Source organism: Lithobates pipiens, unplaced genomic scaffold (genome assembly GCF_037356315.1).
Source record: "Lithobates pipiens isolate NorthernLeopardFrog02 unplaced genomic scaffold, aLitPip1_a1.2 Scaffold_1, whole genome shotgun sequence".
In the NCBI taxonomy this organism is placed as follows: domain Eukaryota; kingdom Metazoa; phylum Chordata; class Amphibia; order Anura; family Ranidae; genus Lithobates; species Lithobates pipiens.
This window is the reverse complement of record NW_027507685.1, coordinates 230,478,703-230,484,809: the sequence shown is the minus strand read 5'-3', so window position 1 is coordinate 230,484,809 and position 6,107 is coordinate 230,478,703.

The following is a 6,107-nucleotide window of genomic DNA, read 5'->3' as shown; positions in this document are numbered from 1 at the left end:
CCAGAATGATGGCAAAATGCCGGACACCTCTGCAATGCCATTACTTGTTAATGGCACTCCAATCGCTGTGTGGCTTGGTGGTGGTGCGATTGGCGGCCGATAAATCATGAAAATCGCAACGTGCAAAGCTTGTCACTCAAAAAGAAGCAGGAGCCATGAAGATATGAAGAAGGTTCATAAAGACATGGATGAGTGAGTTTGGGGTGGAGAAACTTGACTGGCCTGTACAGAGTCCTAACCCGATAAAACACCTTTGGCATGAATTAGAGCGGAGACTGCGATCGAGGCCTTCTTGTCCAACATCAGTGCCTGACCTCAAAACGGGCTTCTGGAAGAATGGTCAAGAAATCCCATAGACACACTCCTAAACCTTGTGGACAGCCTTCCCAGAAGAGTTAAAGCTGTTATAGGTGCAAAGGGTGGGCCAACTCAATATTGAAACCTACGGACTAAGACTGACAAAAGCACTGATGGGCAAAAGCAAGCAGCTGGTGCTAAAGACTTAGTGACATAAGGTATGTAAAAAAAATTTAGGGAAGTATACTGGAGACATTTGTTTGCTGGGGACAAACCTCTTAAAATTAGGACTGTCTCCAGCAGATGGGGACAAATGGTAATCTTAGTCCAGGAACAGGGTAGTCCATCACTGGAGCAGGGCTAGAGGACCCAAGCAAATTCAGTAGAGGGTAGCTCCATATTAAAAATGAAAAAGTAAATAGTTTGATACATTGTAACAATGCATTACTCCACCCCTACACAATCCCAGTTACATGGAGCATAACGTGTGGGGGCTGGTATGAACAGGCCTGAAGACTTGGCAATCTTTGTATTAAGCTTTTTTAGCAGTTTGATCTAGTTTACACGCGTCTATTGCTATTACCAAGACCCTAGACCCCTCTCTGGGCATAGAGGTTCTTTACATAGAATCCTATAGAAAGGACTTTTTTTCAAATCCAGATGGATTGTTGTTTGGCCCCCAAAACACATTTCATCTTCTGTGGGTTTCTATGAGATTTTTTCAACAACAAATTATTATAGACTCTTTGGATGTTAGTTGCTTTTTTTTGTCAGTTTCACTTGGATTCCTTATGCCGGCCATACACGATGCGAATTCCGAACGAAAATCCGAGCGAAAGTAAAATCGACCGATTTTCGTATCGTTAGTGTGGTACGCGCGACATGCGATTTTCGTACGACAGGGCAAATTGACAAATCCAACATGTTGGTTTTTTTTTCAAAAATCGTCCAAAAATCGTATCGTTAATGGCAGAGTTGGACGATTTGACATAAGAAAATGAACTGCGCACGATCTCTGGAAAGTTTGAACCAGAAGGAAACCATATAAAACAACGAACGAATGGTCGAACGCAACACGGAATAAAAAAAACCCGTTAAAACATAGTGTTTTAACGTACGATTTTCGTACTTAATTGATGGCACATTCGCATGTTGTTGTGAGTGCCGCTTTCGTTTATCGTTCGACGGGTCGTTCGGAATTCGCATCGTGTATGGCCGGCATTAGTGAAGGCCATTGCCGGGTTTGAGGGGCCCTGATTTGTGGTAGAGCTGCCAAGATCTATTTCAAGCCCAAGTATTGCTCCCTGAGGAAGCTTTCCTTTAAAATTCAGTTATAATTAGATAAAGGAACATCATTTTTATTGCCTATTAGTTTATACTTTCTTGGGGGTTTTTTTGCCAGCTTTTCACAACCATTGAACCTCAAAGGGACCTAATATAATTTTCAGTTCTCAGGGAAGCCCTGTTAAATTTAAATAATTGAGGTTCATTGGGAAAATGCCCCTTACAGTGGTGGTCAGAATCCCCCCTTACTGATGGCTAAAAAGATAATTGATATCATCTTGCTGGCTCTGCTTTAGACCCAGAACTATTCAGGCACCATCAGGTGAGACAGGTCAACAAATTTTATGATACATAGAGTGTGTGTATATATACTCAGACGGCGACCGAAGGACCGATGGGTCAGTCCGCCCCTGCATATATATATATATATATATATATATATATATATATATATATGAATATAAGTTCTCTATACTACAATATTTCTTGGTATTAAAAAGAACATTGGGTTTTCGTGTGTGTATGTTTATATATATATATATATATATATATATATATATATATATATATATATATATATATATATATATATATATATATATATATGTATATATATATGTATATGTATATGTATATGTATATGTATAGGGGCATCCGCCCCTGCACACATATACATATATGTGTGCAGGGGCGGACTGACCCATCGGTCATTGGGTCACCATCCGAGGGCCCGGAGCCATTGGGGGCCCGTGGCTGGCCCAACGAGAGGCCCCTTGAAGCGGCTGTAATAATACCGCTAACAGCGCTCTGCTCCCCGCCGGCTCCTCCTTCCCACCCATCCGTCTCAGGTGCTTGCACTGTACACTACATCACCTAGGAGGGGCGAGAAGGGACGAGGGGCCGGCGGGGAGCAGCACGCTGTTAGCAGTATTATTACAGGCATGACCGGGGTAAGTGAAACTTTTTTTACTGGAGGGCCACCATCAGAGGGAGAGGGTGACTGCAGTACAGATGTATGGGGCCCGGGCCAGACTTCAGTGTGCTCTCCCCACACTACCCCCCTGTATGCTCTCCCCCCACAGTGTTCCCCTGTATGTTCCCCTCCCCAGTGTCCCAATGTGTATGTCCCCCTCCCCAGTGTCCCAATGTGTATGTCCCCCCAAGTGTTCCCCTGTGTGTCCGCCCCCTGTGTGTCCTCCCCCCACCCAGTGTTCCCCTGTGTCCGTCCCAATGTTCCCCTGTGTGTGTCCCCCCCAGTGCCCTCCTGTGTGTGTCCCCTCCCCAGTGTTTCCCTGTATCCCCCCCAGTGTTCCCCTCTGTGTGCCCCCCAGTGTGTCCCCCCTGTGTATTCCCCCACCCAGTGTCCCCCTGTGTGTTCTCAATAGAACACCACTGTGATGATAGAGGCCACGAACCATATAAAGCAGACATCTCAAGTCTCCCGTGAGCCGCAGGGGCCTTCTGCATTTGGCTGCAGGCTCCCGGATATCCACGAGCGCAGGGCGATCTCCCAGCTGTGCCTGTCACTACAGCCGCTCTGTCTGTGGCTGAGTGAAATGTGGATGTAAGGTGCTGTGAGCTGAGGCAGAGGGGGGACAGCCCATACTGCTGTCCCCAGTCTGCTTTGACTGCTGCATGGGCACGGGTACTTTTTTCGTCTGGTCAATTCAGCAGGGAAGAAAGGGGGTGGGTGGAGGCAGTGGCGTTCTTATGAAGGGGTGGGGGCTGTGGGCCGCATCTGGGTGACACCTGTGGGCCGTGGCATCGCACGATCCGCACCTCTCACTGATCTGTGTCCCTCCCCAAAACGTTTCGCCTGGGTCTCGGCTCAGACCCCTCCAGTCATCTGCACTGCAGCTCCTCCCACACTACTGTACACAGGATGGATGAGGAGTCCGTGGAGGGACACGCCGCTGTGCATATCCCACGTGTTCTGAGGTCTGAACAGTGTATTGTATTTGTACATGGAAAAAAATGAGGTTGCTATGGGAGGGGAGACTACTAGCACAAGTGGAGGGGGGTCTGCACTGAGGGGGTTTATACTGATGGAGGCGGGAGTATGCACTTAGGGGGGTCTATGCTGAGGGAGGGAGATCTGCACTGGGGGGGGGGTCTATACTAATGGAGGGGGGGTGTATATGCAGCTGGAAGGGGGGTCTGCACTTAGGGGGGTCTATGCTGATGGAAGGGGTGGAAGGGGGGTCTGTACTTAGGGGGGTCTATGCTGATGGAGGGGGTCTGCACTCAAGGGGGTCTATACTGATGGAGGGGGGGTCTGCACTTAGGGGGATCTATGCTGATGGAGGGGGGGGGATCTGCACTTAGGAGGGTCTATGTAAAGGTGGCCAGATTTTCAAAATGAAATATGGGACATACATATATATATATATATATATATATATATATATATTTTGGCAAATAGTTAACTATTTTATAAGCATATTTTCCTCAAATTATATATGAAGTGTATGTGGTATGTGTTTATAGAATGATTTTAATGCCCATCAGTGCCACCTATTAGTGCCACCGCATGAGTGTCTGTCAGTGCCACCTATCATTGCTGCCGCCTGTCAGTGCCATTGCATAAGTGCACATCCATCCCACCTATCAATGCCACTGCCTGTCAGTGCCACCACATGAGTGCCTATCAGTGCCACTACCTGTCAGTGCCACCTATCACCCAGACTGTCCGGGCGAATCCCGAACAGGTGGCATCCCTACTCCCGCTAGAAGGACTGTAGGAGGGGTGATAAGTGGGCCCCCCATCCAGGGATATAGAGACTCCCCTTCAGTTAAAAAAAACACCAGCTGGGAGGACTGCAGAGGGATGATAGGGGGGCCTTGATCACCCCCTCTAGTAGAAAAAAATCACTGGTCAGGAAGAATACAAACAGCCGCCCCTCCTCCCTCCTAATAAGGTGAATGGTGTGTAGTGAGTGAAGACATCCAGAGGTCTGTACACACATAGCAGTCCCAGGAGGGGGGATTGCAGAGAAGGAGGAAGAAACCCCCCGCACAGTTCAGATGGCTGTGATGGAGCTCTTGGCGGCTGTCACGGCTGCTTCTACTCCTCGCTCTGTCCTCCATGTTGCTGAAACTCTCGCTCGTAGCGGTGATGGCGGGGGTGGGGTCATTACTCCTCCCCTGTCCTAAAATCTTCAAATAGTCCCGACAGAGTGTTCATTCTGCTGTGACTCTGCCAATTAAACTAAAGTGCCGGCCCCCTCTTCTATACCACTCCGCCGGGGCTTTGAAATTGCCCCGGCGGACTAATCCTTGTGCTGCAGCTTCCGGCAATTTCAAAGCCCTAGTGGAGTGGTATAGAAGAGGGGGCGGGACTATTTGATGATTTTCGGGAAGAAGAGGAGTAATACTTGTGCTGCGGTTCCCGGGAATTACATGCCCCGGTGGATTGCTGTAGAAGAGGAATCTGTTGGAACTGCTCCAGACCTCTGGTACCCTAGTCCTGTTCCTTCCCCCACCCCCAGAGCTGAGCAGATGGAGCTTAGAGCCACAGTCCGGTGTGAACAATGTGTCTGGGTGTAAGGCAAACTGAGACCTGGGCACATGGTTCACAACCTGGACTGCCCAGGTAAATACCGGACAGGTGGCAACCTTACGTATCGAGTTTGCTATGTGGTATAGAAGAGTGCATGGGAAATGCATTAAGTGCGATATGGGATATAAGCAGGGGCAGACTGACCATTCAGTCAGTTTGAACACGTTCCAAGGGCCCAGCCCCTGTAAGGGTGCCCGCCAGCACCACCTCCTGGAACTATCAGTGCTCCTGTGGGCCCCCGCAACCATCGTTTTCGGGCTCACCCAGGCCCCAGAGCTGCTGGCGTCGCTATTGAAGGGGGGGGGGGACACCAGGCTCGGATAGACACTGGGCGCCGCGGCTCCCTTTTTCCCTTCCGCTATCCCCCAGCTGAGACACTGACAAACAGGGTCAGGGTGCCCAGGTCCAATCGTCCCACGCACCTCCACAATCGCACTTCTTTTCAGCTGCAGCCTCCTCCTTGGCTCTGACATTTATGCACACAGGCCGGGAGCAAGAGCAGGGGAGGAAGGACACCTGCCATAAGAGGTCTGCAATAACAAGAGTCTTGAAAGGGGGGGGGAACGAGAGGGGCCTGGGCAGGTAACAAGTGTGCTGCCAGGAGTGATTCTAGGGAGGGGAAGGGGGGTGGTGGATGGAATATGTGCTGGGGGTGCTTTGGGTTACACAGGACTTGTATTAGAAGGGGGCAGATTTGAAGTTTGACCCCCCCCAGCACAATTCCTCTCCCCTCCCAAAACACCCCCTAGCACATATCCTATCCCCCACCCCCTCTCATGCGGTATCGCCGGACCGGCTGCAAGATCCTGGTACCACACGAGTGTTCTATAAGTTTCTAGTTTCCTACGAGTTCTACAACAAAGTCTGTGGCAGAGACTTATTCCTTTGTGTTCTACAACAAAGTCTGTGGCACAAACTTGTTCCTGATTTAAGCACCCTGTTGGCTGCTAGGCCTTGTGAGAGAGGG